Genomic DNA, 25,859 nt, shown 5'->3' on the forward strand with positions numbered 1-25,859 from the left:
CCACACTTAACTACAACTCTACTATGACCTCAAAATCCCAACATTCCTTCAGCAGAGCCACATGTTGTCTTCAATTGCTGTCTTCAAATCATTGAATACTTGAAGGTGTAAGTTTATTGCATATTGCTTCCAAGGGTCAGCTAGATCAGTGGGTAGAAATCAGAGGGGGGCCAGACCTGAGTTTAACAGAAGGTTATGTTTTCTACTAATAAGACATGCCCTAATGTTATTAAGGGGCCTTATGTTTTAGTGCTCCTAGTCACTGGAAAGATTTAGACAGTCTGGATTGCCCTGTGCCGGAGATAGAGTTAAGTGGACTCCCTTAGCAGATGGAAAATTGAACTTAATCTCCCTTCCCTTATCAAAGAATCAGGAGATCAGAAGATTCAAATATTCAGTTATTTGAAGACAACATTTATCAAAGAATTGAAGACAACATTTATCAAAGAATCGGGAGATTCTTTGATAAGTTAGGTATAGCTAGCCTACACAGTACAGCAGGAGTATTTGTAAGGAGGTAATCTATAAACGATTTGAACTTTTCTATCCTGACAGTTGCTGGCCAATGCAGGACTGATTATAAGTAATGATGACGCATCTGTAACTTCTAAATGGGAAGGTCTTTGAGTGGGATTGAATAGAGAAAGTGATGAAAAAATAATTGTGGTAATACATACTGTTCCAGGTTTTAAGTGAGTACAACATAGTTGCATTATAATATAAAATTGTACAACTTAAAAATACACATATATGCCATCTATAATTACAAGTTTATGTGTACAACATAGTCCATTTCTAAAAGAATTTTTCACATAATTTTGATCTGAAAATTGTAAGATGGAATATTATGTAACTAACATAACACTGCTACAGAAAATACATAATGTTGTGGGGAAATATTCACACACTACTGAAGAAAAGCAGATCATAAAAATAACGGGAAGAATGATTCTACTTTTGATGGGGAAAAAGTATACATTTATGTTTTTAAATATAGATTAAAGGTGCTTTTAATTTTGTAAGAAGAAGAAGACTGGAAGGATGTACCTCAAAAAGTTAATAATGGATATAGGGGAGTAGAATTAAGGGTGACTTTTGTTTCTATTTTAAATGTTTTCTAAAATTTCCAAAGTTCTTAAAATAAGCAGACATTACCTTAGTGTTATCTTAGTTTTATATTTCTGCTGTAACAAATTATTACAAACTTAATAGCTTAAAAAACATGAATGTATTATCTTATGGTTCTATAGGTTAAGAATCCAATGCAAATTTCACTGGGTTAAAATAAAGATGTTTATTGGGTAAAATCGAGTGCTGCATTCCTTTCTGGAGGCATTAGGGGTAAATCACTCTCCTCACCTTTTTCAGTTTGTAGAGGCTGCCTACATTTCTTGGCTCATGGCCCCCTTCATCTTCAAAGGCTGCGAAGTTGCATCTCTCTGATCATACTTTCATAGACATATCTCCTCTGATGGGCTTCAACTAGAAAATGTTTTCTGCTTTTGGCATTCTCTTGATTAGTTTGAGCTTACCTAAATAATCCAAGATAATCTCCCCATCTCAAGGCCTGTATCCTTAATCACACTTGTGAAGTCCCTTTTGCCAAGTAAGGCAACACAGTCACAGGATTTGGGGATTATGACATGAGTATTTTTGGTGGGGGAATGCATTGTTCTGCTTACCACATGTGGTCAGGAAAAGAAAGCATTTGTAAAAATGTGTTGAATCCCTACTGAACTCATTCTTTCCAATAGAAACAAAGTCATACATGAGGCCATGCTCCAGGCTAGTCATCAGAGCCTATGTGACCCGTGATAGAGGGGACTTTACTTTTTCAGTAAACTTGTTCAAATGGTCCTGTTAGTGCTCTTACACATCAGTACCTGAAAGAATGAACAATAACAAGTTCAAATGGTTTATAGATTACCTCTTTACAAATATACCTATGGTACTGTGTAGATTCACTATATGTAACTTATCAAAGATTCTCCCTCTGAAAGGGAGATTTATTTCAATTTTCCATCTAAGAAGGGAGTCCATTCAACTCCATCTCTGGCACAGGGCAATCCAGACTTTGTCTAAATCTTCCCAGTGACTGGGAGCACTCTATAACATAAGGCAGCTTACTAACATTAGGGCATGTCTTATTAGTAGAAAACATGTCCTTCTGTTAAACACACGTCTGGCCCCACTCTAATTTCTACCCACTGGTCTAGCTGACTGTATCAGGAGAATGTATTCAGAGTTCCCAAGTGGATGCCAGGAACATAACCCTCCCCTTTTTTTTCTCAGCCTCTGCTTTACTCTCTTCTTTCTCCCTTATGCTTATTTTTGCCTCTCCCGTCTCCTCATATGTTCGGGAATACTGAGTGGAGATTCCGTTTTCAGTCTTTAGGTGGTGATCCCCACGGCCTGTGGCGTGAGTTCAAGCAGGATGGGGGTAGGAAGTGACGAATAGCTGAGGAATTAGATGAGTTCAAGAGAAGGTAGCTATGGGACCTCTTTTTTGGTGTAAATCTCCGAAGGTATCCTAGGAGGCTCCCGTTTCTCTCCTTCAGTTTTCCCAGTGGCCCAAGTGATTGATTCACCTGCTTCTTTTTACCTATCTCCACTAGTGTCACTGAAGGCTTCTGTTACATTAAAAGAAAATCCTTAGCTAAATCAAATTTAATGGAGTTTACTTGAGCAAAGAACACTTCACCAATTGGGCAGCCTCCAGAGCCCAGGTAGGCTCAGAGACTCCAGTGCACAGCCACGTGGTGGAAGATTTATGGATGGAAAAAAGGAAAGTGACATATGGAAAACGGAAGTGAGGTACAGAAACAGCCAGATTGGTTACAGCTTGGCATTTGCCTTATTTGAAAAAGGTTTGAACAGTTGGCTTCCTTTGATTGGCCAAAACTTGGTGATTGGCACAAGAGAAGGCTATAGTCTGTTGACACATCCAGTTAAGTTACAGTTCACTGTGTACAGAGAAACCTTTAAGCAGAACTTAAAATATGTAGGGAGGCACCTTTAGGCTAAACTTGACTTAACAGTTCTTACTTGCTCACCATGGAACAAAACAGTTGTTCATACAAGCCAGAGCCCTTCTAGAGTTTTCTGAGGGCTTCTCTATCCAGCAACTGGGGACAGAAAGCTCTCACATGCTCCCTTCTACTTATCTTGTGCTCGGGTTATGTAGCCCCAGGTGCTAGGGAAGGAGCGTTGCACGGAAGGGCTGCCTTAGAAGCTGGGGCATGGGGAAAGGCCGGCAAGAGGCTCTGCTGTTGGGCCAGGCAGTGGCAGGTGTGAGAGAGAAAGTCTGCTTTCCCTCTGTGGGGTGAGCTTTCCTCCAGCCTAGGCCAGCACAGTCCCAGTCCCAGGTGGGTGGATCCCAATAAATAGAGCAAGTCTGTCTCCTTACAATGTTCAAAAGATGGCGAGTGTATTGTTTTCTCATGTTCTGAGCTTGCTCTGTAGTTAGTTGAGGAAGTGTCTGGAGAAGGCTTTTCAAGGACAAGCCTCAAGTTGTCCTCTTTTTTGGCATTTAGGGGGAACACTGCCCCTGACTGGGAACTAGGGCTTGCCTCCTGATGATTGTAAGCCAGAAATAAAATCCTAAACCCCCCAACTGACTGAACTGAGCAGACCCCCTCTTGGCTGAGGGAACCCCAGAGAAACCTAAAAAACAAAATTCCCGGCCATGCCAGGAAGGGAGGCTGAACATACCTTGTTGTACTCTTTTGGGGTTTAGGTTAAAATAGAGGTCACAAGACTAGCAAAACAGAATCTTTGTGGCAATGGGATACCAAATTACAAAGAAGACCAAAGGCCATGCAAGGCAGGGGTTAAGTCACATCCTACAAACCATAAAATCTGCCCTCCCCCACTTTTTTCTGAGGCAGTCTCCCTTTGTCACCCAAGCTGGAGTGCAGTGGCGTGATGACAGCTCACTGCAGCCTTGACTGCCTGGGCTCCAGGGATCCTCCCTTTTCAGCCTCCTGAGTAGCTGTGACTACAGGTGTGCACCACCATGCCAGGCTAATTTTGTATTTTTTGTGAAGTCAGGATTTTGCCATGTTGCCCAGGCTGGTCTCAAACTCCTGAGCTCAAGTGATCTGCCCACTAAGTGCTGTGATTACAGGTGTGAGCCACCACACCTGGCTTTGTATTGATTTATTAATTGGTCTACAATTCCCATCTCCCTAACATGTATATAACCAAACTGTAACCTGACCACCTTGGGCACACTTTCTCAGGACCTCTTTAGACTGTTCCCTGGGCCATGGTCACTCATACAAGTTCACAGTAAGCCTCTTTAAAATATTTTAAAGTTTGGTTTTTCCATTAACATGATGATGAGGAGGATGACAAGTAGCTGCCACGTGCAAGTGCTTACCATGTTTTAGACTGTGCTGAGTGCCTACCTGAATCTAGTTAGATCTTCATGATGACAGTATGACATAAGAACTATTTTATCATTATTATGTGTCAGTGATTTCAAAATAACACAGAAAACGTATAAAGCTATACACTAAGTTAATGATATATGTAAGCCATGCAAAAATTATTGAGAATAAAATACACTGAATAAAGCACTGAAGTCATACAAAGGACTTAGCTATGGTTGTGCTAAGCCTTGGAAAAACAGGTGGAATAAAATCTAGAGTTCTCTCTCCGTCTTTCCCCCCATTTACTCTCTTTGGATGGACCACACTGCAGCTGCTCTGGTGCTCTTTCTATCCCTAAAACACACCCAGCCTGTTAGAGGCCAAATAGTGCCCTTTCAGTCCCCTAAAGTCATATGCCCAAGTCCTAAGCCCTAGTACCTCAGAATGTGACTGTAGTTGGAGATGGGGCCTCTACAGAGACAGTTAAGGTAAAATGAGGTCATTGGGGTGGGCCCTAATCCAATATGACGTATACTCAATACGACCATGATATTATGATGTATATATTTTGGGTTTTGTCCATGATTCCATGTTCTCAGCTCCTGTAAGCCTTGCTGTTTCCTAAGTGACTAGAGCAATAAGAATATCTTTTGTTAAATTATTTGGCCTTTTGTCCTGGGTTCTTGAAACACCCTAGAAACAGCTTCAGAGAAGTGAGGGAGAAAGATGTTTTTTTGTTATTTGTAACAAAGCCTTTTCAACCACATCTGAGCTGGTGTGAATGAGGTGATTTTTGGAAACTCAGGGTGGGCAAATGATGGGGTGCTCATTGCCAGGAGAGAACTAGCCGTGTGGTCAGGGGAACTAGCCATGTGGTCAGCCCCACACTCCAACCACCCAACAACCAGGGAGGGGAGAGAGGCTGAGGGTTAAGCTGATTACCAATGGCTGATTGATTTAATTAGTCATATCTATGTAACAAAGCTTTCATTAAAACCCAAAAAGAACTGGGTTGGAAGAGCTTGTGGATAGCCGAGCATGCGAGGGTTTCCAGGAAGATGAAGAAGAAGACATCCACGAGCTGGGAGGGTGGCGCACCCCAACTCCACCCAGACAGAAGCTCCTGGGCTCATGACCCTTCCAGATCTTGCCCTATGCCTCTCTTCATCTGGCTATTTATTTGTATCCTTTAAAATATCCTGTGTAATAAACCAAGTAAGTGTTTCCCTGAGTTCTGTGACCTGCTATAGCAGCTCGTGGGAGCCCTGATTTATACTTGGTGAGTCGGAAGCACGGGCAAAATAACCTGGGGTTTGCAATTGTTGTCGGAAGTGGAGGGCAGTCTTGAGCGGCTGAGTCCTCAACCTTTGTGATCCGATGCTGTCTCCAGGTAGATATTGTCAGAATTGAGTTGAATTGAAGGACACCCCGCTGTTGTCCTCTGCGCAATCACTTGCTTGCCGATGGGAGAAATCCCTACACATCTGGTGTCACAAGCGTGTTGTGAGAGTATAGAGGAAAATGGTTTGCTTTTCCACCCACAGACACATACAGAGGGAAAATGAGGTGAAGACACAAGGAAAAGACAACCACCTATGAGCCAAGGAGAGAGGCCTTAAAAGAAATCAACCCTGCCATCTTGATCTTGGACTTCAGCCTCCAGAATGGTGAGAAGATTAATTCTGTTGTTTAAGTCGCCCTGTCTGTGGTGTTTGTTATAGTAGCCCTAGCAAAACAATACAAAGCCTTTTTCTGTACTAGGAACTTTGTGCTCTGCATTTTCTGGTTGGAAATCTTTGTTCCCACATTCAGTTCAAATATTCCCCCCTCACAGAGGCTGTCCCCACCAGTCAACTAAAATTACTGCCCCCACTCCCAACAGTCAACCTCTTACCAGCAACCCCTAGCACAGGAGTCTGTTCTATATTTTTTATACTTCTATTAGCACCTGATATTATTTACTTGTGTTACTGTTTATTTTCTCTTCCCTGATCCCTTCTAGAATGTAAGCACCTTAAAGGTAGTCTCTAGTTCATTTTTATGAAATAAACTGCTTTCAGTTCAGAGCCAGAGTCTGGTGATTAAAAAAAAAAAAGAGGAAATAACATTATTATTATTATTATTATTTTTTTTTATTATACTTTAAGTTTTAGGGTACATGTGCACAACGTGCAGGTTTATTACATATGTATACATGTGCCATGTTGGTGTGCTGCACCCATTAACTCTTCATTTAACATTAGGTATATCTCCTAATACTCTCCCTCCCCGCTCCCCCCACCACAAAATAGGCCCCGGTGTGTGATGTTCCCCTTCCTGTGTCCATGTGTTCTCATTGTTTAATTCCCACCTATGAGTGAGAACATGCAGTGTTTGGTTTTTTTGTCCTTGCGATAGTTTGCTGAGAGTGATGGTTTCCAGTTTCATCCATGTCCCTACAAAGGACATGAACTCATCCTTTTTTATGGCTGCATAGTATTCAATGGTGTATATGTGCCACATTTTCTTAATCCAGTCTATCATTGTTGGACATTTGGGTTGGTTCCAAGTCTTTGCTATTGTGAATAATGCCGCAGTAAACATACGTGTGCATGTGTCTTTATAGCAGTATGATTTATAATCCTTTGGGTAGATACCCAGTAATGGGATGGCTGGGTCAAATGGTATTTCTAGTTCTAGATCCCTGAGGAATCGCCACACTGGCTTCCACAATTGTTGAACTAGTTTACAGTCCCACCAACAGTGTAAAAGTGTTCCTATTTCTCCACATCCTCTCCAGCACCTGTTGTTTCCTGACTTTTTAATGATTGCCTTTCTAACTGGTGTGAGATGGCATCTCATTGTGGTTTTGATTTGCATTTCTCTGATGGCCAGTGATGATGAGCATTTTTTCATGTGTCTTTTGGCTGCATAAATGTCTTCTTTTGAGAAGTGTCTGTTCATATCCTTTGCCCACTTTTTGATGGGGTTGTTTGTTTTTTTCTTGTAAATTTGTTTGAGTTCATTGTAGATTCTGGATATTAGCCCTTTGTCAGATGAGTAGGTTGCAAAAATTTTCTCCCATTCTGTAGGTTGCCTGTTCACTCTGATGGTAGTTTCTTTTGCTGTGCAGAAGCTCTTGAGTTTAATTAGATCCCATTTGTCAATTTTGGCTTTTGTTGCCATTGCTTTTTGTATTTTAGACATGAAGTCCTTGCCCATGCCTATGTCCTGAATGGTATTGCCTAGGTTTTCTTCTAGGGTTTTTATGGTTTTAGGTCTAACATTTAAGTCTTTAATCCACCTTGAATTAATTTTTGTATAAGATGTGAGGAAGGGATCCAGTTTCAGCTTTCTCCATATGGCTAGCCAGTTTTCCCAGCACCATTTATTAAATAGGGAATCCTTTCCCCATTTCTTGTTTTTGTCAGGTTTGTCAAAGATCAGATAGTTGTAGGTATGCAGCATTATTTCTGAGGGCTCTGTTCTGTTCCATTGATCTATATCTCTGTTTTGGTACCATACCATGCTGTTTTGGTTACTGTAGTCTTGTAGTATAGTTTGAAGTCAGGTAGCATGATACCTCCAGCTTTGTTCTTTTGGCTTAGGATTGACTTGACAATGCGGGCTCTTTTTTGGTTCCATATGAACTTTAAAGTAGTTTTTTCCAATTCTGTGAAGAAAGTCATTGGTAGCTTGATGGGGATGGCACTGAATCTATAAATTACCTTGGGCAGTATGGCCATTTTCACGATATTGATTCTTCCTACCCATGAGCATGGAATGTTCTTCCATTTGTTTGTATCCTCTTTTATTTCCTTGAGCAGTGGTTTGTAGTTCTCCTTGAAGAGGTCCTTCATGTCCCTTGTAAGTTGGATTCCTAGGTATTTAATTCTTTTTGAAGCAATTGTGAATGGGAGTTCACTCATGATTTGGCTCTCTGTTGGTCCGTTATTGGTGTATAAGAATGCTTGTGATTTTTGCACATTGATTTTGTATCCTGAGACTTTGCTGAAGTTGCCTATCAGTTTAAGGAGATTTTGGGCTGAGACGATGGGGTTTTCTAGATATACAATCATGTCATCTGCAAACAGGGACAATTTGACTTCCTCTTTTCCTAATTGAATGCCCTTTATTTCCTTCTCTTGCCTGATTGCCCTGGCTAGAACTTCCAACACTAGTTCTTGAATGGGACTAGTGTTGAATGGGAGCAGTGAGAGAGGGCATCCCTGTTTTGTGCCAGTTTTCAAAGGGAATGCTTCCAGTTTTTGCCCATTCAGTATGATATTGGCTGTGGGTTTGTGATAGATAGCTCTTATTATTTTGAGATACGTCCCATCAATACCCAACTTATTGAGAGTTTTTAGCATGAAAGTTGTTGAATTTTGTCAAAGGCCTTTTCTGCATCTATTGAGATAATCATGTGGTTTTTGTCTTTGGTTCTGTTTATATGCTGGATTACGTTTATTGATTTTCTCATGTTGAACCAGACTTGCATCCCAGGGATGAAGCCCACTTGATCATGGTGGATAAGCTTTTTGATGTGCTGCTGGATTCTCTTTGCCAGTATTTTATTGAGGATTTTTGCTTCGATGTTCATCAGGGATATTGGTCTAAAATTCTTTTTTTGCTGTGTCTCTGCCAAGCTTTGATATCAGGATGATGCTGGCCTCATAAAATGAGTTAGGGAGGATTCCCTCTTTTTCTACTGTTTGGAATAGTTTCAGAAAGAATGGTACCAGCTCCTCCTTGTACCTCTGGTAGAATTTGGCTGTGACTCCATCTGGTCCTGGACTTTTTTTGGTTGGTAAGCTGTTAATTATGGCCTCAATTTCACAGCCTGTTATTGGTCTATTCAGAATTCAACTTCTTCCTGGTTTAGTCTTGGGAGGGTGTATGTGTCAAGGAATTTATCCATTTCTTCTAGATTTTCTAGTTTATTTGCGTAGAGGTGTTTGTAGTATTCTCTGATGGCAGTTTGTATTTCTGTGGGATCAGTGGTGATATCCCCTTTATCATTTTTTGTTGTGTCTATTTGATTCTTCTCTCTTTTCTTCTTTTTTAGTCTTGCTAGCGGTCTATCAATTTTGTTGATCTTTTCAAAAAATCAGCTCTTGGATTCATTTATTTTTTGAAGGGTTTTTTGTGTCTCTGTTTCCTTCAGTTCTGCTCTGATTTTAGTTATTTCTTGCCTTCTGCTAGCTTTTGAATGTGTTTGCTCTTGCTTCTCTAGTTCTTTTAATTGTGATGTTAGGGTGTCAATTTTAGATCTTTCCTGCTTTCTCTTGTGGGCATTTAGTGCTATAAATTTCCCTCTATACACTGCTTTGAATGTGTCCCAGAGATTCTGGTATGTTGTGTCTTTGTTCTCGTTGGTTTCAAAGAACATCTTTATTTCTGCCTTCTTGTTGTTGTGTACCCAGTAGTCATTCAGGAGCAGGTTGTTCAGTTTCCATGTAGTTGAGCGGTTTTGAGTGAGTTTCTTAATCCTGAGTTCTAGTTTGATTGCACTGTGGTCTGAGAGACAGTTTGTGATAATTTCTGTTCTTTTACATTTGCTGAGGAGAGCTTTACTTCCAACTATGTGGTCAATTTTGGAATAGGTGTGGTGTGGTGCTGAAAGGAATGTATATTCTGTTGATTTGGGGTAGAGAGTTCTGTAGATATCTATTAGGTCCTCTTGGTGCAGAGCTGAGTTCAAATCCTGGATATCCTTGTTAACTTTCTGTCTCGTTGATCTGTCTAATGTTGACAGTGGGGTGTTAAAGTCTCCCATTATTATTGTGTGGGGGTCTAAGTCTCTTTGTAGGTCTCTAAGGACTTGCTTTATGAATCTGGGTGCTCCTGTATTGGGTGCATATATATTTAGGATAGTTAGCTCTTCTTGTTGAATTAATCCCTTTACCATTATGTAATGGCCTTCTTTGTCTCTTTTGATCTTTGTTGGTTTAAAGTCTGTTTTATCAGAGACTAGGATTGCGACCCCTGCCTTTTTTTGTTTTCCACTTGTTTGGTAGATTTTCCTCCATCCCTTTATTTTGAGCCTATGTGTGTCTCTTGTACGTGAGATGGGTTTCCTGAATACAGCACACTGATGGGTCTTGACTCTTTATCCAGTTTGCCAGTCTGTGTCTTTTAATTGGAGCATTTAGCCCATTTACATTTAAAGTTAATATTGTTATGTGTGAATTTGATCCAGTCATTATGATGTCAGCTGGTTATTTTGCTCGTTAGTTGATACAGTTTCTTCCTAGCCTCAATGGTCTTTATAATTTGGCATGTTTTTGCAGTGGCTGGTACCAGTTGTTCCTTTCCATGTTTAGTGCTTCCTTCAGGAGCTCTTTTAGGGCAGGCCTGGTGGTGATAAAATCTCTCAGCATTTGCTTGTCTGTAAAGTATTTTATTTCTCCTTCACTTATGAAGCTTAGTTTGGCTGGATATGAAATTCTGGGTTGAAAATTCTTTTCTTTAAGCATGTTGATTATTGGCCCCCACTCTCTTCTGGCTTGTAGAGTTTCTGCCAAGATACCAGCTGTTATTCTGATGGGCTTCCCTTTGTGGGTAACCCAACCTTTCTCTCTGGCTGCCCTTAACATTTTTTCCTTCATTTCAACTTTGGTGAATCTGACAATTATGTGTCTTGGAGTTGCTCTTCTCGAGGAGTATCTTTGTGGTGTTCTCTGTATTTCCTGAATTTGAATATTGGCCTGCCTTGCTAGACTGGGGAAGGTCTCCTGGATAATATCCTGCAGAGTGTTTTCCAACTTGCTTCCATTCACCCCGTCACGTTCAGGTACACCAATCAGACGGAGTTTGGTCTTTTCACATAGTCCCATATTTCTTGGAGGCTTTGTTCGTTTCTTTTTATTCTTTTTTCTCTAAACTTCTCTTCTCACTCCATTTCATTCATTTGATCTTCCATCACTGATACCCTTTCTTCCAGTTGATGGAATCAGCCACTGAGGCTTGTGCATTCGTCACGTAGTTCTCGTGCCTTGGTTTTCAGCTCCATCAGGTCCTTTAAGGACTTCTCTGCATTGGTTATTCTTGTTAGCCATTTGTCTAATTTTTTTTTCAAGGTTTTTAACTTCTTTGCCATGGGTTCAAACTTCCTCCTTTAGCTTGGAGTAGTTTGATCGTCTGAAGCCTTCTTCTCTCAACTCTTCAAAGTCATTCTCCGTCCAGCTTTGTTCATTGCTGGTGAGGAGCTGCGTTCCTTTGGAGGAGGAGAGGCACTCTGATTTTTAGAGTTTCCAGTTTTTCTGCTCTGTTTTTTGTGGTTCTTTGTGGATTTATCTGCCTTTGGTTTTTGATGATGGTGACGTACAGGTGCGGTTTTGGTGTGGATGTCCTTTCTGTTTGTTAGTTTTCCTTCTAACAGTTAGGACCCTCAGCTGCAGGTCTGTTGGAGTTTGCTGGAGGTCCACTCCAGACCCTGTTTGACTGGGTATCAGCAGCGGAGGCTGCAGAACAGCGGATATTGGTGAACAGCAAATGTTGCTGCCTGATTGTTCCTCTGGAAGTTTTGTCTCAGAGGAGTACCCGGCCGTGTGAGGTGTCAGTCTGCCCCTACTGGGGGGTGCCTTGCAGTTAGGCTACTTGGGGTCAGGGACCCACTTGAGGAGGCAGTCTGCCAGTTCTCAGATCTCCAGCTGCGTGCTGGGAGAATCACTACTGTCTTCCAAGCTGTCAGACAGGCAGGAGTTTTCTGCTGCCTTTTGTTTGGTTATGCCCTGCCCCCAGAGGTGGAGTCTACAGAGGCAGGCAGGCCTCCTTGAGCTGCAGTGGGCTCCACCCAGTTCGAGCTTCCCGGCTGCTTTATTTACCTACTCAAGCCTCGGCAATGGGGGGCGCCCCTCCCCCAGCCTTGCTGCCGCCTTGCAGTTTGATCTCAGACTGCTGTGCTAGCAATGAGCGAGACTCCGTGGGCATAGGACCCTCTGAGCCAGGCGTGGGATATAATCTCCTGGTGTGCTGTTTGCTAAGACTGTTGGAAAAGCACAGTATTAGGGTGGGATTGACCTGATTTTCCAGGTGCCGTCTGTCACCCCTTTCTTTGACTAGGAAAGGGAATTCCCTGACCCCTTGTGCTTCCCAGGTGAGGTGATGCCTTGCCCTGCTTCAGCTCACACTCGGTGCGCTGCACCCACTGTCCTGCACCCACTGTCTGACACTCCCCAGTGAGATGAACCCGGTACCTCAGTTGGAAATCAGAAATCACCCGTTTTCTGCGTCGCTCAGGCTGGGAGCTGTAGACTGGAGTTGTTCCTATTCGGCCATCTTGGCTCCACCTCCTGGAAATAACCTTTGATAGAAGGAATAGTTCTGATCCCCCCAAGCCACTGTGCAAGGTCCATGAAATTTTGGTATCTGCTATGAGCAATCACAGACCATCATCAGTCTTTCATTATTCTCTTGCTCCAAGTTCAGGTCTTTAAAACATTCATTTTCATTAAATCATTTGACTTTTATAGGAGGCTTGGCTTTTCTCCAATATGCCCTGCAAATGCTGGTCTGTTATACTTACATTAAATTAAGCCTAAAGCTGCTTCTTTACATGTTTTAAGTTCGGTCTGAAAGTTTCTCCATGTGTAGTGAACTGTAACCTAACAGGCTGCAACCTAACAGGCTGTGTCAAATGACTGTAACCTACTCTTGCACCAATCACCGAGTTTTGGCCAATCTAAGGTGACCAACTGTTTAAACCGTGTTCAAATAAGGCACATGCTGAGATGTAACCAATCCAGTGATTTTGGTACCTCACTTCCGTTTTCCATACCTTGCTTTCCTTTTTCTGTCAACAAATCCTTTGCAACCACATGCGGGAGATGTTCTGAACCTATTCTGGTTTGGGTGCTGCCTGACTGGTGAATTGTTCCTTGCTCAGCTGAACTTTGCTAAGTTCAGTTTGTCTTAAGTTCTTCTTTTAACACCTATGAGCAACAATGGCTGCATCTTAAGTGAGGCCCCCTCACCCTAGTCTACACTTCTGCATGCTCTCCTGCATTTGTGTATGCTTTGGTTTGTGTGTTCTCCTTAAAGAGTCAGCATTCTGCATATCATACTACTGGGAGGAGAGTATTAAACCAGCTCTGGCAGGAAAAGCAACTCTGCTTGGAGGTAGAACTGAAAATAGATTTCCCCATTGGGCAGAAATACAGATGCATGAAATCTCTTGTGCATCCCATTTGATACTCCTGGCAGCAATAGTTCTGGGATCTTATTATTTGAATGCTTCTTGCCCATTGTGATGAGGACTACATATCCACACATGAATGTACATACGTACAGTAGAATATTAGAAATGGCAGAAATTCCATTTATTGTGTAACGAAACCCAATCTTTCCAATCATTTATAGTCAGGAGAGCTGGTCTCACAATTACATGTGGAAATATTATATTTGAAGATATATGATCTTCATAATTTTGTTTCAGATATGGGTGAAAAGCAATCTGAGAGCTACCAGATTAAATAAACAACCATAATAATCTTTTTTATTCCTGGGAAGAGAAATGAGGCTGATTTGAAAAAGAACAGATCAACTTGTTAGTGTTTCAAAAATATCTCATTAGAAGTAAACACAATTTCATGAAAATTCCAGTGGTGTTTAATTTAGCTAATATTATTACTGCGTGGTGGAAACTGTAACACTCAGCTGTGTGACGGGTTACTTTTCACAATTATTTGTGTCACAGGATTTTTCAACTTTTCAAATGGTAGAAAATACACAATTTTACTTTTTTTTTTTTTTTTTTGGTTAAAAGGAAGCTGAAGAAAAACAAGGACAAAATATTGACTATACAAATGAAAGCTTAAAATGAAAACAACGCAAACCAAACTCAAAACACACTGAGGGTACCAATTTGCTCTTTAGAATTTTTCTGGAATTATTGTTGCTTTAAAACTATAGAGTGAACCAGGAGCTGTTCTCCGTGACTCATAGTTCCAGATTGACAGCTGTCATTTCTCTTTAGCAGATAAAGAGGCACTTCCTTTTTTTAGTTGTCAGCTGCTAAGTCAGTTTAGTGAGCACTGGAGAACCAGGTCAGGGTGAGCACACAGACTGCTGTAATGGCACAAAATCAAACCCCACTTTTGGACTTGGGTCTAACGGCAAAGGCAAAATTGAACATTGGAGCACTGATTAAAGTCAAACCTCCCAGTTTCAAGAGATTTATTCATTTTTTAAAAGGCCTATTAGTAACTGAATGAGTTTACAGTTCTGAGTAACTGTATGTATGGTCTATAGTAAACAACCTAAACAGCTGTTCTAAATGAGCTCTTTATATTCAGCCTCTAGAAACTTGTAATTACATTTGAGGCAGGATATGTGATACCAGAAGATATAAAGCTATTTAGCCCCAACTGCCACTTGAATTCAGGGAAGGCAGTTCCGTAAGATCAGCGGAACACACAAGAAAATCACTGCCATTAATCATCTCTTAAAGTAGAACTGAAGAAAGCTTTTCTTTAAAAACAAATAGATTTACTCTTTTTTCATTAGTCCTGGGCTTTAAAAATAAATTGTGATGAGGTTGCATTTTCAGCAGCAGTTGATCTTTTCTGTCTTACATTTTCTATCTGGCTAGGTGATGTTAGGAAATTATAGGCATAAATACTGTTATAGCAGTTCTCTTTAAAAAGTGGAGGCTCAAGAAGAAAGTTAAGAAACACTCTGATTTTCAACAACCATGAAATCAAGTGTGGGTTGCTCCAAGAATTTCTCCCCATCTCTAGCTACAAAAGCGTGCTCTAGGAGAACACATGTATGCCCAATGAAATGGGTTAAATATTTGAATATGAACAATCTTTAAATAAACAGGCCATGTTTTAAATGTTACTTATGTTAGCAAAAATGGACAGATTTGAAACCACTGTTTCCAGGTAGATTGACCAAAATCTAACAGTTACTAATAGTTTTACCAACCTGCAAAATTTTTATCAATTTTTTGACTCTTTCCATCATGGATTCATTCATTATTGAAAAAAGTATTTACTGAGCCTCATTTGGTTCTACAACTAATAACAGTGAGCTTCAGGAGTTTGAAGTTTTTATTCATTTTTAGCAATATATATTCCATTTATCTTAACGTTCTTAGGATCTGTCTTCTGATTCTTTAGATTAGAAATAGGTCCAAACTAATTTCTTTTTCTTTTCTTTTTTTTTCTTTTGAGACGGAGTCTCACTCTGTTGCCCAGGTTGCAGTGCAGTGGTACACTCTCGGCTCACTGCAACCTCCACCTCCTGAGTTCAAGCAATTCTCCTGCCTCAGCCTCCTAAGTAGCTGGGATTACAGTCGTGTGCCACCACACCCAGATAATTTTAGCATTTTTAGTAGAGATATTTCACCATATTGGCCAGGCTGGTCTCAAACTCCTGACCTCAAGTGATCCACCCACCTCAGCCTCCCAAAATGCTGGGATTGCCACCACGCCTGGCAGTTCTAACCTAATTTTTTTCTGACCTTGGCTCTCTTGGGCCATGCCAATTGCAGGTCAAGTCAACCCTTCCCTTAAAAGCCTGGGACACTGGTTAGCATGAGCCAGAGCTGGAGAGCCACATGAAGGCAGCGTATGCTGCCCAAATGGTACATGGCCACACACTGTTCTTCAAGATGCACCTCATTAGCTTGTTTCTGATGTGGTATGTTGTTCTCCTCTATTTTCTCCAATTTCATACTTTTGGACTTTTAATCATTCTTTAAGATCCAGCTCAAATCATTTTTCTTCATGAAAGCTTTATTAATCTACTTTCTTCATTCTCCCAATTTCCATGTGTTTGTATTTTTCTTTCAGTACACTCCTAGAAGTGGTTACATCTATGGTAGTCAGATTTTCTTCCTCTTGTGTTCCTATAGATCAAAAGTTCTTTGACAATAATATTGTTTCTCATTTTCTAGTAGCCCCTGCTGTCTTTCAAATGAAAGGTGCCTGATAAATATTTGCTGATAAAGTTGGGAGGAATTGGATACAATATTGGTGATATATATCTGGCATATGGATTTTATTTTTGCCTTTGTTTTTTCATCCTTTCCTGAAAGTAGTAAAAAAAAAAAATACGGTATCAGGACTACATTTACAGCCAAAGAGTCCTTGAATTAGAGTGAAACAACTGAGGCTAGAATTTAGCTCTTTATGTCAAATTTGTGGCACTAATTTTCCCAGTGGCAGTTGGGGAAGTCACCAACACAGACATAACGTCATTGCAAACCAGGAGGCCAAGCATAGCTGTGGGAAAGAAAGCCATGTTCAAAAGGAAATATCCAAAATAATAGAATGGAGGGTCTAGAAAATCACCACCATGAATGCTGTTTTTGTGGGTCTCATTTTCCTCAAGGTTGCTCTGGTATGAAAGTCCTTCTTTAAGGAGATAACATAAAAAGAAATAAGTGGTGGCAAAAAAAAAAAAAAAAAAAAAAAGCTCACTCTTGTAATGGCCTTGTATGTTCTTTGGCTATTTCAATGTAATGTTTATCTAATAAATAGCATTTCAGTGTTAAACAGTAGAGCTGTGTCTCCACTTCTATGCCAGAAGGCTGGACCTCCTTCAGGTCTTGCCATGCTCTTACTGCTGAAAAAAGTTCTGTTTTAATGAAAAGAGATACTATGTGGCTGGAGCCAGTACCAGTGATGCCTGCTTAACATTTTCATGCTTCCGCATAGTACAGAAGTCTTCAGACAGAGTCACAGTTCACGTGTTTGTGTGTGATTACTGTATGTATGGTCTATAGTAAACGTGCATGCATACATAAAAAATATAATTTCAATAAAAACTGACAGTAAAAAGCACCCAGACAACCAGACAATACTTGCTGGAGATAGAATTCTATGTAACTGCTTCCTGTCCTAAACAAGTTTATCGGAGAAAGGCATCGTTCAAAGGGAAATATCCTTTGTGTATGAAGATAAATGTAATAAGGATTATTGTCTATTGTGTCCTTTGGCGATGTGTATTGGTGCATCTGTATAATAACTGAATAATTGTTCTGATGTCCATATTAAAAAAAAGGAAGGAAAAAAGAAGACTAATGTGTGTGGTAGTGAAAGGTAAAAGAAAGATGCTAATTCCAGAACAGAGCAAATGAAACCTATGTCCAATTACCTACCTCAACTCTTAGACAGTCAACACATTTTTTTTTATTTATTTATTTTTTAAAAATAATAGATACGAGGTCTCACTGTGTTGCCCAGGCTGGTCTAGAACTCAAACAATCCTCTTGCCTTGGCCTCCCAAAGTGCTGGGATTACAGGCGTGAGCCATCACGCCCTGCCTGGTCAACACATTTAGATGGTATTGGAGTCATTTTTGAGATTGGATTTCAGAAACATAGTTGGTCTCTAAACTTTGCTATTTTCCAGAGGAGGAGAATGTTTCTTGAGAATAGTAAAATGAATTTTTAGCATGGTAGAGCGAGGACATGGCAGGGACAAGGTAGGTCAAGGCGGGACAGGTTAAAGAGGAAGAAAACATAGTCCATGAAAAATTGTCCCAACTACTGAGAAAAATATATGATATTGCCCTGTTCATTTAATCCACTTCTGTAAACTCAGAGGAAGTGTTTTTGCGGTTCTAAGGCAGTGCTTCTGCTCTGACAAGGTATGAGAATTTGGTTTATGGACCAAAGCGTTTCAGGGTGGAAAATGGGAAAGAGAAACTTGAAAGGGATTTGGTTGAGGTGTTGTCACCATCAGTCTGACCTCCTTAATAAACTTTGCTGTTCAATCATCCATTCCATTCATTTGGAAAACTATTAAGCTCCTTCTGGGAGCACAGGAAGGATCACTACCCTGAGATAAATAGGTCCTGTCTCTGAGGAACTTAAAATCAGTCAGGTTTAAATTATGAGATCCATTATGCATAGTTCATGTGCTCTGCAGCTTGGGCTGATTTTAATGTTGATGGACACAGACATGGTGTTTATGGGCAATGAATTGTGTTGACACGGCTGCCTTGTCCTCTCTTGGGGAACTGTCCTCACTGGTGGCCTTTGTCACTTCCGCTGATTTCCTTAGGGCTCCCTTACTTGGTAACTTCCCTTGGTCCAGCCTTCTCCTCTCTGTCCTTTCAGCAAATACAGCTGCCTTGTGTGCTGTTCTCCCAGAATTCTCAGTCTACTTTTTTGAAAAACCTCTTGGTAAAGTGATAATGGATTCTTTTTCCTAGTTAGCATGTTTATATGGGAATAGCACAATGAAGACACCTGCTTTAAGCCTGGGGAAGGTCTCTAATGCTAACAATTTCAAGTTATGGCAGGCTAAGGGGTGGTGGTGGGGAGTCATTGGAACCCCTCAAATGGTAATCATACTCCACGGCTTCTGTCTGTATCCAGCGGGATGGTGGTGGATGCATCACTCTGGTTCCAAGAGCAGCTAGAGAGCTTGTCATCTGTGCTGAGATGCACTCACTTCTGCAGGTTTCGTTCTCTCCCTGGGCCATCACTCCTCAGAAATGGTGGAAGAACTCTGGACAATTTTCACCTATGGTCTCTTCAAATATTCGTTTTCTGCTATTCGCACCACTCAGTGTGTGTCTGTTTTGGATTATTTAAATTCACAAACAGTAAAGTTGACATTGACTTTTGATTTTTTATCCTATGAGTGATTTTTTTTTTTTTTTTTTTTTTTGAGACAGAGTCTCCCTCTGTCACCCAGGCTGGAATGCAGTGGCGCAATCTCAGCTCACTGTGATCTCTGCCTCCCGGGTTCAAGCGATTCTCCTGCCTCAAACTCCCGAGTAGCTGGCATTACAGGCACACACCACCACGCCTGGCTAATTTTTTTTTTTTTTTTAAGTAGAGACGGGGTTTCGCCATGTTGGCGGGGCTGGTCTTAAACTCCTGACCTCAGGTGATCCACCCACCTTGGCCTCCCAAAGTGCTGGGATTAGAGGCATGAGCCACTGCACCCAGCCTATTCTATGAGTTTTGACACTTGCAGAGATTTGTGTAACCACTACCACATTCAGGATACAGAATAATTCCATCAACCTCTAGGTCAATCCTCTGCTCTCACAAATCCTTGGTAAGTATTGATCTGTTCTTTGTTGCTATGGTTGTACACATATTTTTGAAAGTGTTGTATTAGTGGAATCATACAGTATGCCACTTTTTGAGATTGGCTTTTTTCATTCAGCCTAATGCCTTTGAGATTCATCCAAGTTGTTGCATGTATCAGTGGTTTGCTCCTTTTTATTGCTGAGTAGCATTCCATCCAATGGCTATGTATCCATTCACTGATTGAAGAGCATTTGGATTGCCTCCCATTTTTGGTGATTATGAATAGAGGTGTACCCATTTTTCTACGAGAATGTTTTCATTGATCTTAGGTAAATACCTAGGAGTAGGATAGCTGGGTCATATAGTAAATATATCAAATAATACAAAATAAAAACAATTGGAAGAGACTGCCAAACCATTTTTTGTTGCCCCAGAATAAATGATGCTATAGAGACGAATCTTCTAGTGCCTCTGAGCTCACCCATCTAAAAGCAAAGCAAAGAGTACTGGTTTCTCCAAAGAGCAGCCATTGATCATTTGTCTGACTCAATGTTTATTCCTACTCACTGCTGTGAGAAACCACCCTCTGGAAGGCAAGCACTTTGGGTGTTTACATGCAGAAGTGGGCGGGGCTGGCTTCGTGTTGAGTCAAGGGTGTGTGTTACTTAGAGGTAGCTTAAGTAGGGGCACTGTCTGGGTCCACAAAATCAAGCAAAGCTTGGAATGAATTATACAACAGCAGTGGGAGGCTGCTGTGCTTTCTGCCTAAGCTTAAAGAAAGAAGACACACCTGGAGTCCTGCAGTAGAGCACTCAGTTTGATACTTGGGCACATTAAACATTCAGCAAGAATAGTGCCTGCCTGAACATTGTCTTCTAAACAGTATCATCGAAATGTAAACAGATAGTGTGACAATCCTATAGCAATTCTGTTGTTGGGTGTCTTTTCTCCTGATTGGTCTCCGTGCCCTGAAACAATTTCTTCAACCTGAACTGCTGGGAATTCAGATTAGCCAGCATCAAACCAACCCTTTAATGGGATCCACTGGCAATTGCACACAGCAAGAGGCTAAGCAAATCTTAGGAACAGCTTTTTACTAATCACAGAAAAAGATGCAATTTATTTATATTTTAACACATCCCACTGTGTTAAACCCAATGAAATGAATCAGAGATAAGCTATATAAAGAATACGTATGTATATGTATATGTGTATATATATACACACACACATTTCAGGTAATTTTGGTGGCACTTAAAAAAGTTTGTCTGATTTAACTTCTATGACACCACAACTTTAAACCATTCCTAGCACAACTATAAAATAGAAAAATTGATATATGTAAAAAAAATGGATCAGGGATCATATCAGACAAACTTATAATTATAAGCAGAATTATGGTAGAAGGTAAGTAGCAGTTGGAGAACCTCAAAAGGCTTTTGGGCTTGTTTTGGATGACCCTCAGAAAGTTTCATTTCTCAGGCAAATGTTCTGTCTCTGGAGTTGGAAAAACTGGACTTGAACTCTTATGAGAACAGGTAATTCTTCCTGGTTTGTTTTGATGACCAACATGGCCAGAGTAGCTTCTTTCAGGTGTTTAGCGTTTCTGCTAGAGCCCCTTTCAGAAATCAGAAATTTAGACAACAATTAAAAGCAAACAAACAATAACATGGCCACGCATATAGTTGTGTGAAATCTTGCTAGTCCCCTTTTTCTTCTCCCAAAATGTCTAGACTGAACCACAACGGACTGACTGTTCACAACCTCAGGCTAAATTTCCTGAAGTTCCTCCTTACTATCTTACTCTGCTGCTTTCACAGAAGGAACCAAGGCTAAGTTCTCAATTGTTTCTTTTTTTTGTTTTCCTTTCAAATTACCTACAGTATAAACAGTAGGTTTGTGGTCACCTGGTTTGAAATGCCCTCTATTTTCTCTGAAGGCCAAGTATCCTAGTATCCTATATTTAGGTATCACACCTGTGATAGTTAACCAAGACTCTCAGGCTAGGCGCAGTGGCTCATGCCTGCAATCTCAACACTTTGGGAGGCCGAGGCCGGTGGATTGCCTGAGCTCAGGAGTTCAAGACCAGCCTGGGAAACATGGCAAAACCTCGTCTCTACTAAAAACACAAAAATTAGCTGGGTATTGTGTCGTGCATCTGCAATTCCAGCTACTCAGGAGGCTGAGGTGGAAGGATCACTTGAACCTGGAAGGCAGAGGTTGCAGTGAGCTGAGATTGCACCACTGTACTCTAGCCTGGGCGATAGAGTGAGACCCTGTCTCCACACACAAAAAGAAAGACTCTCAGGAAGTATTTGTTCAAAGACTGAATTCACTCATACATTCAACAAATATTTAGTGAGCACCTAAATATATGTCAGATACTATTCTAGGCACAGAAGTGATCAGCACTGGGCATGCAAATAATTCTGCCCTCAAAGAGCTTACATTCTGGTAAAGGAGAGCATCAGAGCTGTCTTGACTGGCATACAACATTTCACATTCAAATGATTATTTTGTTCCAACACAGAATATTCTGCCTCAGGTGCTATTTCAGTCATACAGATATAACTGAGGAGGATAAAGGGTATACATTTGTTTTTCTACTTACCACATAGGTATCATTCTAAAAAAGCAGTGCTAATATTGTAGCATCCTATCTGATAACTACAGTTACCTGTATCTGAATGTTTTTATAAATTTTATAATGTCTTCAGGTCTATGTGACTTTTAAAATATCCAAAATTGATGTGGATTACTCATCAAAATTTGAAAAGGTAATTTTTAGCCACAAAGTAGAAATGAAAAATGAAAATGATTGCTTCAAGATTCTGCAAGATGTTTTGCTGTAATTATATACCAGGCTTAATAACGGTCGAGTCTGACATACACGTTCCAACATTCTGTTGGAATTAATTGAGGTAAAATATTTGTGGATCTTTTCTTTCTTTTCTTCTCTCTGTATTTATAATTCAAATGAATGAAAGGAGCCTGATTACTAACTGGAGAGTTCACCAGGTTACTTTTTTCTTTTTTCTGGTTAAAGCTGCATAGCCACAATTTATTGTTACTTGTTACCTGTCTCCATCCTCAGTATTATCTGGTGATCAAGTTGCACTGAGAGATGCTATTTTTGTATAATGCCACAGGACATATGCATAGAAGTTTTTCACATCTTACATTATGTAACTGAAAGGCATTAGAGCTAGTTCCAAATGAATCTTTTTGTTTAACTAGTTCCTAAAGAACTCATCTTTTATATGTACCAGCTGTATTGTACAGTTGAACAATTACAATTCTTAGAGGTCACTGTGTGTCCCATTTACCATATAAATAGCAGTGTGATGGTCTGGAACCATTTGATTTCTTATTTTCCTTATATTCCTTCTTTCTGGTGTAAAAGCATTAAGGAATTTTGACATAATGATAAGCTGCTATTTAAAGTCCTCACTTGTGAAGATTGGAATGCCATGCATTCAGAAGAAATTTACAAGCTATGCATTCATCCGAGGTTAGAGCCAACAACACTGAGCATTGTTTGAAGGCAGGAAACAATTTACATTTCAAATTTCTGTTACCTTGATTACTTTGACCATGGAGGTGATTATCAAAAAAATTTAATAAGATTTTTAAGATTCTTATACAGTCTTATAGGAAGCAAAATATCTTCGTGATAACTAAATACATGTAATTGCTAGCCAGATGTTTTGTTTTTGTAATGCCAAACAGCTGGATGTTAAGAAACATTGGATAATTGTGTTTTTAAAGTTTTATTTTTAATGTGAATGTATGCTTGCCATAATGTGGTCATAGTTACACAGTCAACATCAGAACATGGCTGTTTTGTAGTTTTATATCATAATACTAATACACAATCTCAAAAGTATATCTGGAAAAGATTTCTTTGCTGTGTAGAATTCTCCCTGATTGCTGAAGAAATTACATCCAGTTGTATAGGGATGTTTATAAGAATAATACAAGGACAAGTGATCATTATCCAATTAAATTGGTATTTTGCAGGAGAGGACCTAGCAAAGCCAGGGTTACACATCGAGATGGAACTGAAGAAAGCTGAATTTCAACTCAAGAAACTGGAGAATCGGCCAGGCGCAGTGGCTCATGCCTGTAATCCCAGCACTTTGGAAGGCCAAGGTGGGCGGATCACCTGCGGTCAGGAGTTCAAGATCAACCTGGCCAATATGGAAAACCCTGTCTCTATTAAAAATACAAAAATTAGCCAGTCGTGGTGGCAGGTGCCTGTAATCCTGCTACTCAGGAAGCTGAGGCCAGAGAATTGCTTGAACCTGGGAGGCAGAAGTTGCAGTGAGCCGAGATCGCGCCACTGTACCCAGCCTGCGCGACAAAAGTGAGACTCCATCTCAAAAAAAAAAAAAAAAGAAATAAGAAACTGGAGAATGGACTGAAGAATCAATTTATAGATCACTTCGTCATCTAAAGTGAGCAAAACAATCTCTTGTGGCAGTTGGAATAATTGGTAATAATTGGCACACTGGCTGAAATTTCCACTAAGCGAAATTGCTGCAACAATTAATATTTTAATAATATAATGATTGTATTTAATATATTTCATAATATAATGATTTAATAATATAATATTGGGTATATATAGAGATCTATCTATGTATCTATCTATATAAAGTGAGACTCTACACACACACACATACACACACACACACACACACACACACACACATATATATTTGGAGAAAGGGTCTTGCTCTGTCACCCAGGCCGGAGTACTGTGGTGCCATCACAGCTCACTGCAACCTCAGCCTCCCGGACTCAAGTGATCCTCCAGCCCAGCTTGCCCAGCTAATTAAAAACAATTTTTTTTTTTTGTAGAAACTGTCTCCTTATGTTGCTCAGGCTGGTCTTGAACTCCTGGACTCAAGCTGTTACTAGTGGAAGTTATCCGAGTTTCCAGTAGCGAATCCGTAGGGGTCTGCAGCAACCTCAGTTCTTGCCTCCTCAGAAGAAAGAATTCGACTGAGGAGCATAAAGCAGGAAAATAGACGGAGGCAAGTTTCAGAGCAGGAATGGAAGTTTATTAAAAAGCTTTAGAGCAGGAATGAAAGGAAGGAAAGTACACTTGGAAGAGGCCCAAGCGGGCATCTTGGAGGTCAAGTGCGGCATTTGACCTTTGACTTAGGGTGTTATATGTTGGCATACTTCCGGGCTCCTGCGTCCCTTTTTCCTTGATTCTTCCCTTAGGGTGACCTGCCAGCATGTGCAGTGGCCTATTGGCGCCTGGGAGGTGAGCATGCACAGTGTGTGCACATGCTTGCCTGGGACTTCGTCCCTTTTCCGGTGGAATGCCCCAGGAAGGTCACACTCCGCCATTTTGGTTCTTAATGCGCATGCTTGAGCCCACTTGCCCAGTTCCTGATATCTTAATTGAGAAGCTGTCAATCACCAATTTCAGGTGTTTTCTATCTATAGGGGTCCTGCCTTTCTTTGATGCTGGCTGTAACCAATTATTATTTTAGAGCGGCAGTGTGACACTGCCTGACCATCACCTGATGGTTGTCTGACTTTGCTGGTGAGGTGTGGTGGGGAGCCTTCTCCTGCCCTGGTTATGCCTGACTAGTTACCTACTGTAACAAAGCCATCGTCCCGCTTCTGCCTCCCACAAGTGCTGGGATTATAGGTGTGAGCTGCTGCGCCCCATGTATTTCGTTATATTTAAACAAAACTCTGTGTTGATGAGGAGAACCTTTCCCCCATTTATTTTGTATCCTTTAGTTCTCTGAAGAGCTCTGTATAACATTCTAGATAGTTAAATGCTTGTTTATTCTAAAAATGTCCCAAAATTCAACAGCCAAGACTTTGGCATTGTAATTTATGAGTTGCCTATAGAGAAAAACAAAACATCTCCTTTCTGTATGCTAAATGCCTCCAGGTACTTTTTCCCAAGCATGTTTTATCTGAATCAAAAAGTAACACAAATTAACAAAAGTCTCCAAAAGTTCTTATTTCAGTTACTCATTTATTCAACATACATTTAGTAAACAGATACCGTATGCAAAGCCTGTTGCTATACACAGAAGGGGTATGAAAGAGAAAAGGGAAGGGGGGAATATTCCTTCTGGAGGAGACACAATGGCCCATGCACTATGCTTAGCATTTGATATCTGTGGGGCTATCCGAAGACACAGCTATTGCCTTCAACAAGTTTGCAGTCTAGCAAGGAGGGTATGACGGGTACTATTCCTATAGCAAGGTAAAATGGGAGCATGTGCCACAAGACAAGTACAAACTGGATTGCGTGTTAGAGTGGAGAGGAAGAGACCACTTTCAAATTGGGAGGTCAAGAAATCCCAGCTGAGAATTGGCTAGAATTTCAAGGATTTCAATAGGAGAGCATAGTATGTGGTGGCAGAAGTTGGGGAATCTAGAAGTCGGCATAGGTAGATGTGTGATGTAAAGAGTATGGGTAGGAAAGAAGTGGGAACTATTTGAGCAAAAAGAAATGCAGTTTAGACCAGTCG

General features: G+C 40.6%; 1 long non-coding RNA gene across 2 annotated transcripts; it reads left to right on the top strand.

Annotated features, from left to right (window-relative positions):
• Positions 1-50: 50 nt before the first annotated feature.
• Positions 51-23,876, top strand: LOC129049107 (uncharacterized). Of its 2 annotated transcripts, none has more exons than XR_008511906.2 (3): positions 51-107; positions 5,918-6,040; positions 23,371-23,876. It is a non-coding gene; the product is annotated as an uncharacterized LOC129049107 (long non-coding RNA). The 2 variants fall into 2 exon arrangements; XR_008511907.2 differs by lacking the exon at positions 51-107 and adding an exon at positions 556-692.
• The last annotated feature ends 1,983 nt before the right edge of the window (positions 23,877-25,859 follow it).

This window comes from Pongo abelii, chromosome 10 (assembly GCF_028885655.2).
Source record: "Pongo abelii isolate AG06213 chromosome 10, NHGRI_mPonAbe1-v2.0_pri, whole genome shotgun sequence".
Taxonomy (NCBI): Eukaryota; Metazoa; Chordata; class Mammalia; order Primates; family Hominidae; genus Pongo; species Pongo abelii.